Here is a 12,910-nt window from a genome sequence, read left to right on the forward strand (position 1 = left end):
TCCAAGATAATTCCATCTTCCTGCTGTCTGGAACTCAGGCGTGAGGGCGGGAGCTGAAGCAGCCATTTCAGCCCACGAGACAGAAGCTGTGTGGGGAGGACAAGAGAGAAACGAGGTTGAAGGAACTGGTGTTCCTGATGCTACTGAGGGGCCCTCCCAGCCCTGGACTTGTCCGTGAGACAGAATCAAATGCCTCTCTGTGCATAAGCCACTACTGTTTTCATCTTGTTGCAATAGCAGACATTTGTCCTAACCAATGTAGGATAGATTGAACAATGAACTCCCAAAGATGTCCATGTGCTAATCTCTGAAACCTGTTTTCTGGGAGGCTGCAGGCAAGCAGCTTGACCTCCATCCCTATACTAGACCTTAAAAGACCAATAATGAAAGCAACTAGGTGGCTCAGGTCATGACCTCGAGGTCCTGAGATCGAGTCCCACATCGGGCTCCCTGCATTGAGCCTGCTTCTCCCTCTGCCTGTGTCTCTCCCGCTGTGTGTGTGTGTGTGTCTCATGAATAAATAAAGAAAATCTTAAAACAAAAAAGAAAGAAAACAACTTTACAAGTAAAAAAAATCAATGTGTGTCAAACAACCACCACTGTGATCATTATAGGCAGGAATCATCAACGGATGGTAAAGTTAGTAGGTAAAAATACAGGAACAGCAAATTTGCATAATCCCAAAGCATCTCCCCACAAAATACTTACTACTTACAAAATAATAGTTCCATAGATCACAGTGGAGAAGCCTGGCAGACATGCCTTATTCTGGTGACCCAAGTGGACAGACATCACCAGGGATGGCGCGGTGACTTCATGCATGTGCTGACACCAGGCGCTGAGAAGGACGCAACATCCTATTGGGATATTCTTGCAGAAAGGTACAGTATGAATCTAATTATGGGGAAACATCAGGCAAACCCAAATTTGGGACAGTCTAGGAGATACCTAGCCTGTACTTTTCAAAAGTATCAAGGTCATGGGGGCGTCTGGGTGACTCAGTCCGTTAAGCACCCAGCTCTCGGTTTTGGCTCAGGTCAGGATCTCAGGGTGGTGAGACCAAGCCCCTCATGGGCCTCCATGCCAGGTGTGCAGTCTGCCTGAGACCCTCCCTCTCCCCCTACCCTTCCCCCCTACTCACATGCTCTCTCTCTCAAATAAAAAAATAAATCTGAAAAAAAAAAGTGTCAAGGTCATGAAAGACAATGGAAAACCGAGGACCTATTACAGATTAGAAAAACAGAAAGAGGCAGGACGACCAAAGAAAACTGGACCAGATCCTGGACAAAAACAAAACAAAACAAAACAAAAAAACCCCACAAAACACCAGTTAGGACGTTTTGTGAAATTCAAGGTCTGTGGCTTAGTTTGATAGTGTTGCTCAGTGTTGACCTACTGATCCCAGTCGCCAGGCTGTGATTAGGTCAGATGTCAACATCTGGAGATGCTAAGGGCACATGGGAATTCTATTTTTGTAACTTGTTTGTAAGCCTGAAATTATTTCAAAGTAAAGAGGTAAAAAAAAAAAAAAAAAAAAAAAAAAAACCTTCATAGTTTGCTAAATACTTTCATACTATGGACTTGATTTGATCCTAATCATAGCCTCCAAGGATGGTAGTATCTAAATTTCCTGAGGAGGAAACTGGGGATTGAGAGGTAAGTGACTTGTCCAAGGTCACCAGCTGGTGAGTGGTGTGTGACCAGGAGATGATCCTCAATTTCCTATTCCTATTTCCAAATCCTGCTTGCTTTTCCCATTAAGATAAATTGCATTTTACTTAATATCAGACACTATCACTCCTTAATAACCAGCAGGCAGCTGTGGGGAGCCCTGGTCCTAACCAGGATGTAGTGGACAGTCATGCTCCAGGGGCTCTCTCGTTTCATCTCCCTCCCCCCCAGTCCTCCGCCCCCCTGCACACAGGGCATCATCAATGACCAGAGACAGACAGGCCTGCATTCGCCAGTGACCCCGGCCTTCCAAGGGCTGAAACGGCCTCCTCTGCCACCTGCAAATAGTGTCACACAAGCAGTGAGGGAAAACAAGAATGCACTGGGAGCACAATGAATGCCTGCAATGTTCTTAGTGAGCTGGGAGTTGAATTCCCTGGGTGCCTTGGATCCATGCCATCCTGGTTACAAATCAGTTGACTGTAGGTCCCAGGCCATATGGGAACTGTAGAGAGCTGGGCCACTGGACTGGGGGTGGGTCTGGAGCAGAGACTTCCAGGGATTTTAGTCCTGGTTGCCAAGACTGACTTGGTTTACTCCTGTTGTCCGGGTGGAATTCCTGGTTGTTCCTCCTTTCACTCTCAAGAGTGTCCTGGTTAGGACAATCACCTAGATGGTTCTCCCGTTTAGAGAATATCTGGTTGAAACTCTTCATCTTCAAGAAAAAAATGGAGGCCCAGAGAGGTGAGTGAAGTAGCTCGGGCCCACACAGCATTTAGTGGCAGTGTCTCATGAGGCTGCGGTATTACTCCCACGGGTGACCCAATTTCAGCCATTTGGGTTGAGGCTTTGGTGGTGGCACCTTCCGTAGAGTCAGTTCTCAGTCCACCTGTTCTCAGTCCACTTCCTCTGGGGCTCGGCCTCTTTTTTCCCACGGGGAAGGAGTGGCCTGATCTTGGTCGTCTGTCTCAGGATGCTGCGGTGGCCGTCGAGGTGGTCTTGCTATGCCCCTTCTCATCCTCCCCCATGTCACGTGCCAGCCAGTGGGCTCTTCAAGGTTGAAATCTGACCATGTCCTCAGCCTGCTAAGCACGGCCCCCCTGGCCACCCCAGCTAGCGCGAGGCCCTTGCTGAGCCGACCCCTCTCGCAGACCGCCCCCCAGCCTCCCCTCCACTCCCCACCCGCCACCTGGACCCTCAGCCATCCGGGCTTCTGGTTCTACATGTTCCTCAAAATAGCCGCGCTCCCTCCTGGCACAGGGGCTTCGCACATGCTTTTCTCCCAGCCTGGAACATTCTTCTGTCATTTCCCCTTTTGCCTAAAGGCCCGACTTTAGGGCCTGTATGTCTTGCTCAGTGGAGTGCAAGCTCCAGGAGGGCAGGGCTGGGCCTGTCGCGCTCCACACCACAGCTCCGGTGCCTCGGGACGCCAGCCACAGGAGGGTGCTCCAGAAGGTGACCTGCGCCAGTGCAGCCGGTGCACCTGACCAGCTCTCGCGGCGGAGTCGGTCAGGAGCCATCGGGGCCCGGGGCTGATCCCCTAGCATTTTCTTGTTCTGAGGAGAACTAGAAGAATGACCTCACGGAAAATGAAACACGAATCCAGCGGCTTAACCCACCGCTCTCGTCTGGAAGCTGCACGATCCTTTGTCCTTTTTCATTCTGACCAACCGTATTCGCAGAACCGATGACCTTGTCACCCACCCCCCCCAACAAAAAACAAGAAGAAATAAACAGAAAGAGACACAGAACAAGGCCATCTGGCAGAGCCGCCCCGGCCTTCTGCTGTCAGCTCTTCAAGTCCCTTCCCTATACAGATGGGAAGCTAGAGTCTCGGACAAGCTAGAGGCGGCCCTTGAGGACTGGGGCGTGGAGCCCCCGCCTCCTGCGTGCCAGGCCTTTGACCCTTTGACGCCCGGCCCTGGGACGTTTCCTGGGAGAGCAGCACCCCCAGCGTGGGACACTGGGCCTCGGCCGGGACACACACCGGGTGCAAGTGCCCATCCCCGCGCTGGGACCCACCGAAGCTATTAACACTGGTGACAGTCCCACGACGGCTAGGAATGCTTCTCAAACGGAACATGCACGCGTGCCAGGCGGGGGCTTGTCAAAACGCAGACTCCGGGGCGGGGGCTGGGGGGCCCGAGGCTCTGCATTCCCAGCTCGCTGCCGGGGACACCATTGCTGCTGCTGCCGAGCACCCCGAGGGGTACGGCTCCCGCTCCGCCGTCAGCCACCTTCCCCTGCAAAGGGCCAGACAGGAAATCTTTTAGGTTTTGTGGGCCAAGAAGCAAAATAGAGACTATCACCTGGGTACTTCTATAACAAAAGAGAAAACAAAATTCCACAGATTTTTCTTATTGATAGCATTCAAAATATAATTATGAAACGGAATACAATTTTGTTTCTGTTCTGGTTTTGGTTTTGGTTGGGTGGGTGGGTGGGAATACAGGTCTGCTAATGAAAAGACAGATTCTTTTTTGGGAAAGATAACACTTCATTTGAATGGGGCTCAGAGCCAGATGATGCTCCCTATCATCCTGTCCACTGCAGATGTTGATCTGTTAAAACCACTTTTAGCTCAAGGGCCACACACAAAAAAAACGGGTGGCAGGCTGGATTTGGCCCACAGGCCTTAGTTCACCAACCGTGGCTCCGGCCCAGTGGTCAAAACCATCCAGGGAGATTTTTTCATCTCTGTCCCCATCTTGGACAAAGAACAGAGATTCGGGGGCCTGGCTGCATGGGGAGTTGTATCAGCCTGTCAACAGTTCCGATGCCTTCTCATACCTCAGTTTACCTAAGGAAGCTCTGGGCAAGGTCACACACCTGAAACAAATATACTGCCTTTGCCTCTGAATTAACTTTTCTTTTTTTTTAAAGATTTTATTTATTTATTCATGAGAGACACACAGAGAGGCAGAGACACAGGCAAAGGGAGAAGCAGGCTCCATGCAGGGAGCCCGACGTGGAACTCGATCCCGGGTCTCCGGGATCACGCCCAGGGCCGAAGGCAGTGCTCAACCGCTGGGCCACCCATGCTGCCCTGAATTAACTTTTGCTTTGAAGTTTGCAGCCAGTCCATGAGAGCCCAGTTCCCTAGAGCTGGTCGTCCTCAAGGCCACCCGCATGTTCCCTGGGGTGATGCATGCTCACAGAAGGGGCGATGACGCTGCCATCTGACTTGTTCATCTTTCTGCCCCATCAACTGTGAGCTCTCAGACTGGAGTGATCCCGGGTCAGCCCGGAGGCCCGGTGCTCACAGGCCACGACAGGGCAGTAGAGGCGGTGGTGGTCGAGGCTCAGGTTTACACAGGTGTCTCTACCGTCTCATGCTCTGCCAGTGGTGCTTTTTCTGGTCGTTTCCAGCAGTGTCCCCTTAGTCTCTGTCCTCTTCCTTATGTGGGTCGGGGATGGGTAGAGGTCACCTCCTCTGGTCCAGCTTTGGCCCCAAGCGATGAGTTAGGGGAGATCCCGGCCCTCCCGGCCCACAGCTGACAAGTCAGACGGCCACCAGCTGGCTGTCCACTCCCTCCATCACTTACGCTTCTCATCATTCAGCACCAGCTCCCGGGGACGCGCGACTTGACCAGCCGGAGCCCCTCGCCCACCATCAAGCAAGACTCTTCAGCTGAATTCAAAATGCTGCCACGAGTGAGAGAACAGTCATGAGAGCTGCTGCCGAGCGGGAAAGCCACCGTAAGCAGGTTTCAGGGTGAGGCCCCTGCGCTCCACTCTCCCACGCCAGCCCCCTCCTCGCTATCTGATACTGTATTTTACGGAAAACAAGGACTATGAGCCTTGGGAGGTGAAACACAAGTGTTGTTCCAGGTGCACCTCGGAACTGGCGCTGAAGGTCAGGCGGCCTTTGTCTTCGAGAAATAGACCCAGCGGGAGCCGGTAGCTTTATATTCTTTGGCCAAGTGGATTCCCCCAGTGGGTTGAGGACGGGATGGCGGTGTTCGGAGCGTCTTCTGAATACGGTTTGTGTGGGTGGTTCTCCCTCCTGGGGCTTCTGCTCCGGATCCACGTCCTGCAAGCCCAGTGCTGTCAGTGCCATCGGATTCCCCTACAGCAGCAACGCTGTGGTGTGGGATCGTGCGAGTGGAAGGCCCCACGGGGGAGACAACAGTAGGAATAAAGGCATCGAGGTGTGAACATGGTGGTATTTTCCAGGAACGGTGAGTCGTCTGGGTGGGTGGAGCTGTTGGCCACTGTCTCTCCCTCATTCCTGACATTTAAGCTCATTAAATCCTCCAGCTTCTGCCTGGAAACATCCCTCAGACCTTCCTCTCCGTATCCCCTGAGCCGCTGGCTGTCGTTCCAGGTCTGAGTCTCCTGATCAGGCTCGCAGTCATCACCCCCCTGGGCTTCTGGTCTCAGTTCCCTCCTGTCTCTGATCTACTCACCACCGGCCACCAGGACCAGCCAAGAAACAGGACTGTGCCCTCCCTTAAGGTTAGAGATCTCGCCAGACCTCACGGCTAAGAGCTGAACCCCTTGGCACTGGCGTGAGGGTCTTCACGCTGGCCTCGGCCCGCAGGCCTGCTGTCATTCCCTGCCATGTCATGGGACATTGTGCGGTCTGTTTTCAAGCTTCAGGGGCAGATGGTGTGACCTGTGGGGGGAGGTCAGTTATATCAGACAGTGAGCGTCAGAGATGGACAACTACAGGATTGGCCACTTCTAGAAGCCCAGGGGTGTCTCCCAAGGCTCCGGTGTTCTCCAGCTTTCTGCTCTGCCGTCCCCAGTGGGTTGGCTTGGGCCTTCGTTGGGTTCCAGTGTAGACACAAGATGGTTCGTGTGGCCTCAAGTATCACAAACTCACCCATATATGCTCACACATGGGAACTTCTACTTGGATGTTTCCTTTCTGTCCAGGAGGAAAACCTTTCTCAAGAGCACCACCTCCCGAACATCCCCCTCACGTCTCGCTGTCCAGAACGGCATTAAGGGCTTTACCCAACCACCACTAGGAACTGAATTAGCATTATTGGCTTAAAATAATCAAGCATCAATCCCCAGGGCTGATGAGAGATTCCACCCTGAGCGCACGGTCACGTGGCTTGATGAACAGGATCAGATCCAGTCGTATTACCAGGGAAGAAGGGGGAGACTGGCTTTCGGGCGAGCTGTCGGCCGCACCTGCTGTTCTGGAAAACACCAGCTCTTCACACCTCCATGCCTTCACTCACCATCTCCCTTTGCCCACATGTTCCTCCACCACGGGCGACTCCGATTAATCTCTCAAGGTCTAGCCACGAAGCCCCCATCGGAGCAGGTGGCTGTTGGGAGATACCCCACCCCTCATGGCAGAGAACTAGACGAAGCCTGCCAGGGCCTCCAGCGACAGTGAGCAAGGAGACGGGGCCTCAGTCCTACAACCAGAAGGAATGGATTTCTGTCAACTGCATGAGCTTGGAAGTGATTCTTCCCTAGAAGGGCTCAGATGAGAGCACTGTCCCAGCCAACACCTGTGAGAGGCCCACGGCAGAGGTTCTGGGGAGGCCATGCCGGACGCGGGGCCCACAGGAACTAGGTAAGCTCCATGAACCTGCACGGCCTTGTACCGCTGAGACTACTGATATTGTTGAACAACTTAGATAATCCGCCATCTTGCTCCCTGACCTGCCCCAACCTATTCTCCACGTGGCAGCTGAATGTTCTCTAGCTAAATCACGTCAAACCTCCCCACTGAAACCCTTTAAATGGCTGCTGAGTCCCCGACAACACCTCTGACCATTGCCTGTGTGTTCTGGAACAATCCGGACTCCCTGCTCTTGCCACCACTGCCTGCAGAACCACTCCACGTGTGCTACTTCCTTACCTAGAACGTCTCCCCGTTCCCGAATGCCCCACAGTCCCCAGATCCTGCTCTTCCCTTAGAGCCCTCCTGTGGACCCTGCCACCACCACCACCCCCTCCCCGGGCTATTAGGTGTTAGGCCCTTCCTTCCCTAGCTCCTTCTGGAGTCTGTGCTTGGTTTACCCTCTTGCCCCATGGCCCCCATCCAGCCCCTGGACGGGCAGATACCAGGATTGCTCCACTTGCCACTATAATCCCAATACCCCATCCACTGCCTGACACACAGTAGATCTCCAAGATTCACCAACTGCATGAATGATTTTCAAACAAATATGCCAGAACGTATATATTCAAGTAGATGTTTATCTCAAGGGTTCACTATCACTAGTGTCATTCTATAGTCAAAGGACACACTAGCAGGGCCAGATGTGTTTCTCTTTTCCTTCTTCCTTTGAGCTCCCATCGGGTCACTGTATCCTGGGGATGAGGCTCTGGAGACATGGGCTGGAAGAGGAAAGGAAAAGAGATGAAGTCAGGGACCAGAGGGGCTTGGGTAGCTGGGATCCAGGGGAGCACAGTCTGAAGCATGTCAGAAAGCAGACGGAGTCCCGGTGGGAGAGGGGAGGCCACCCAGGACCCGGGGCCTGGGAATGTACACCCTGGGGACCCTGGCTGAGCAGTCAGGGAGGGCTGCTCTAAGTTAAATCACCCAAAGGAAGGGGCTGTGTGTGTGTGTGTGTGTGTGTGTGTGCGCGCACAGGCATGCAGGTGTGCAGGCATGCAGGTGTGTAGGCGCGCAGGCACACAGCATGTTGGGCTTCACAAATACACCACGTTAGCTACATAGCTTTTCAGATGCATAAGCGACATGAGTGCCTGGGCCGTATTCATTTAGCCTTCTCTAGAAATGCCTGGAAAATAATAGGCATTCGATGAGTCATTGTGGAATAAATGAAGATCAAATTTTGAGGTCCTTGGTTCTTTACTGAGGTCAGTATGAGAATGAAGCATGTCCCTTTAGCTACTGTAAGACTCGCCTTGAAGATACCATCCGTCCGTGGGGGGAAGAGCACTTGGATCTGAACCCTGGCTCCTCCTCTAACCGGCTGCGTGGGGCAGCCAGCTACTGCACCTGCCCGTAGGTGTTTCTAACCTATAGCCTAGAGACTAACTCTTCGGAGTTTTGAGAGCCTTAAATGAAATCATATATGTCAAATGCCTAACGTGGTCTCCATAAACATTACTTCTCCCTTCAAGTTCTTTTATCGAAAGATCCGGGCAATACATTTCACTCTGAGTCTGAGGGTAAGAAGCTGGTCTTTCCTTAGGCCCCGTAGGGGTCCTCCTTCTATCAGTTCGGATGATCTAATTCACCTCCCCTTTAGCTAAGAAATCTAGCCCTGGGCTGAATGGTGAGTTGTAGTTCATCATTTGTCGATGCTTTCTGGAAGCCTCACCTATCCCGGCCCCTGAAACGTTTGGAAGCAACAAGCAGAAAGAGAAACATGGGGAGAAAGCGGATGATACAGGAGCAGATGTTCCACCAGTAACGGGACAGGCGAAGCACATCTGGACCCTATTAGGAAAGACACCGAAGATTTGTGTGTCATGGAGTCAGGGTCTGGCATGTGCTCTAGGGCCAAGCTTGAGGCTCATGGATGTGTGAGCATGATGGTGGGTTCTGGTTTGCTCTAGAAAATTCTGATACATTCTAATATTTCCCGGAACAAGATCACCAGAGACAGGAGAGCCTAGGCTATGAACACCCAGTCTGTGGCAACAGAGGCCGGAATGGCCCCTTGTCCTGTCAGGGAGTCCTCTTTGGTGAGTGCTGGCCATGCGGTGTATTTAAGCTTTGTACTTCTGGTGTCTAGAAGGGAGTTCAAGTCACCCAGGAGGCGTGTCCTAAAAACTTGAGTTTTTGTTCCATTCTTATAACCTGAAGTTTGTGTAGCATGTTGTATATATGTCCGTGACTCTCAGCTTGTTAGAAAATGCTTGACGGGAGAAGAGGATCCTAAGGAAGAAAAAATGCCAGCAAATCAACGGGGAGCCGAGGTCAGAGAGACGTGGCCCCGAGGAGGCAAGGAGAGAGAGCAGATCACCGAGCATTCACCGTGGCACCAGGTGCTACGAAGTCATCAGTGGGAATGAGGACCCTTTTCCGTAAGTCCGAGTCTACTCTCCAAATATACCCACGTCACGGGAGAACACACTTGTACCCGGTTGTAACACAATCACTCCGTGGAACGAAGCACCTTATAAAGCTCACGCATCGCAGCCCAGCCTTTCCACGGTGGGAGTTGTCCCATTGTTCCCAGCCAAGAGTCGACGTGATTCCTGTCCTTTGCGAATTTGGCACAGTGGCCATAACTCCAAAGGGGAAAGGTAATGGCTTTAGTGGCTTCAATGAGCGAAAGCCGTTTTGCGATCTACTACGTTGCCTTTCAGGAGTGGCCGGTGGCCACCGACGGCTGCCTGCTCGTCTCGCCCCTCGAGGGACTGGAAGCGCAGAGACGCCTGGGCTTTGGTGACAGAGTCTGGGACTCAACTGCTAAATACGCCTTTTATTAGCTGTGTGATCTCGGTCATTTATCTCATGTGACCGGCAATTTTTTCATCTGGGAAAGGAAGGTAATAATCCGTGGCTTTTAGGATTAAGAATTAAGCAGAATAATGAACGGGGCTAGTAGAGTGCATGGCACAAACGAAGTAGTCAGAAATGCCCTCCCCCTTCCCCTTCCCTCCTTACTTTCTAAAAGCAAGCACTTTGATCTGGGTTGAGGGAAGGAATGAAACCCAGGAGAACAAGGACAAGTGGATCCTCCTGCAAGACGTGTGCAGGACATGAGGTAGGAGACCTGGACATCCCATACCTACCCCTGACGATGAGAACAGAGGCATCGTTACCATTTACTGAATAGTTACCTCGTGCCCGACCCCGTTCTAAGTGCTCTACGTGTGTTGGCTCTTCTTTTAACAAGCCCGTGAGGTCGGTCTGATCATTATTCCCATTTTGCATATGAGGAAATGGGGGCCCATAGAGAAGTATGGGGTTAATAAAGTGGCCGAGTCAGAGTTGGCCATAGGCAGGTTCATTTCTTGGGAAGGAGACCCTGAGATGGACGTCCGAGAAGGTTCTGGAGATACACCTAGGGGCAGGAGGCTCGAGGGGGCGGAAGGAGAAGCTGGGCCGCAATGCAGTGGCAACAGAGGTCTCGGCCAATTCCCGGGACCAGGAAGCTGGCCTGGCCCTTTGGAGATGTCCCAGTGGAGGCAGGAGGGTGGCGTCTTTGTACCCCTTGAGCGTTACTGGGTGCAGCTGCCTGCTGGGAGGAGAGCGGGGCCACGAGAAAAGCGGCTGGCTCAGGCCCGGGCGCTTCCTGGACATGGATGCCATTGACAGATGTCAACTGCCCGCGCCCCGGAGCCGGGCCCCTGGCATCCACGACGGTCCCCTGTGCCCCCCGAAGATGAACTTGCTTTGATTCAGCGCTGGGAGCAGCTCTCGCAGGATGTTGGAGGGAACTTATAAAGCAAGGAGCAGTGGGACAACCACGGCCGTGACGGCGCCGCTGGCCTCAAGGGCACCGCTGACACACGCTGGCCCCCTCCTCCCCCAGTGCCCCCGCCCCCCGCAAGAGCCCGTGCGAGTCTTGCCCGACTGGCTGCCTCGCTCCCCGGCCCGGGGGCACGAACCCCTCCTACCCGCACCCTCCAGGTGCCAACCAGGCCGGTGCCTCCAGCCTCCTGCTACGCCTCCCGAGTCCTGCGGCGTCGGTCGAGCCCTTGCTGGCTGCCTGGGGGATGACAGGCTCCATCGATCCCGACCGAAGACCCCCCAGGTCAGGCCCTCCGGCTCCCGGCCCCCCTGGGTCCCCAGCACCCTGCCCGGTTACCGGGCGCAGCTGTTACGGCCTCTCCCCTCGGCCCTGGACACAAGGTGCCCTGTGGCCTCTCTTGGTCTGGGGGCTTCTGACCTCACGCATCCGCTCCCCCACTGGGCTCTGTGGTTGTCTCCTCCGCCACCTGCCACGGCCGTCTGGCTTCCCTTCCTGGCTCAGGTCAGCCCCCAGTTCCCCCCGGCCGGGCCGCACCTGAATGCCTCGTCCCCGACTCCCGGCCGGGCCACAGCGGAGCAGCGGAGTGCCTCGTCCCCAATGCCCTGGCTGGGTCGCACCTGAGTGCCTCGTCCCCGATCCCCGGCCAGGCCGCAGCCGCGTGCCTCGTCCCCGATCCCCCGGCCACCCGTTCCAGCCTGGCCAATAGGCTCTTCTGGTCTCGCTTTCTCTTCCCTCTCCCTTGGCCCAGCCCCGGAATCTGCCCCAGTTCCTGCAGCCCCTTTGGGATTCGCTTCTTTTCCAGTCTTAGCGGAGCCAGAGTCCCGCGTGGTGGCGTCAAGGGAGAGGCCTGCATCATCCGCAGCGAAGGGGAAGCACTTGCTCCAAGCAGCGAGGGGCGGGACGCTTAGGCGGGTCTGGGGACAGTTGCCCAGAGTCTGAGGACTCAAGGCTGTTCAAGTGCCTCGACCCAGGTAGCCCCAACCATCCCGATTAGGGGTCTGCCCTTGGGGTAGCAGACCTTGGGAGGCCAGGCTCCCTTTGGATCCTGCCAAGGGGTTTCTCTGGCTTTCAGGCTTAGCCTTTAGTTGGTGATTAATCCCACTCGGCTTTTCATTGTGCCTCTCCCGCGTGTCCGGCACAGCCCCCCAAGTCCTCTGCCTTTATAGTTCTCTTTTCCCTTGTGGACTGGCGCCCACACTCCCGTCGGCAAGTGGTCCGGCCACCCCCGGGCCAAGTTGAACGGCTGCATTCCATGATCACCTGCTGCCCGGGACTTTCCTCCTTGGCAAGGCTCAGTGAGTGACCCGGCTCCCAAACTACGCCTCGGATTTCCAAGATCCTGTTTCTGGGGACCACCCCTGGGGGTGGGAAGCTGACCCGGGCTCCAGCCCATCATCCCAAGGGGAGGGCTGGAGCCCGATGGCCCTTCAAAGTTGTTCTCAAGTGGAGCCAGGGGGCTGGGCCTTTGCAGCTCCTCCTGGACCCATCTGGAGACGTGGTCGCCCCCAGGAAGGAGAGCAGGACCTTGGAAGAAAGGACTCCCTGACTGCAGGCAGTCCCCAGGGCTCCCTGGAGGCTGGAGGATAAAGGCTCCAGGACCGGTGTGGGGCGCCTGCGACAGGCCTCCCCTCCCCGTGCTCCCAGCAGAGCAGCACACACCATAAGGAGCATGGGTAGTAGATTTTTAAAACAAAAAAAATATATATTTTTTTTAACAGAAAATGAGATTTGGAGAACTAGTAAAAGAGAAATCTTTTATTAGGGTTTTGCAGACACTTTTTTTTTTTTTAAAGAATTTTTGCCTTCCAGCTCTCAAATGTCCTTTGGCTGAGAAATCTCGTTTCCTGTAGGTGCAGTAACAGTTGCAGGTG

Source organism: Canis aureus, chromosome 1, assembly GCF_053574225.1.
Source record: "Canis aureus isolate CA01 chromosome 1, VMU_Caureus_v.1.0, whole genome shotgun sequence".
NCBI classification, from domain to species: Eukaryota; Metazoa; Chordata; class Mammalia; order Carnivora; family Canidae; genus Canis; species Canis aureus.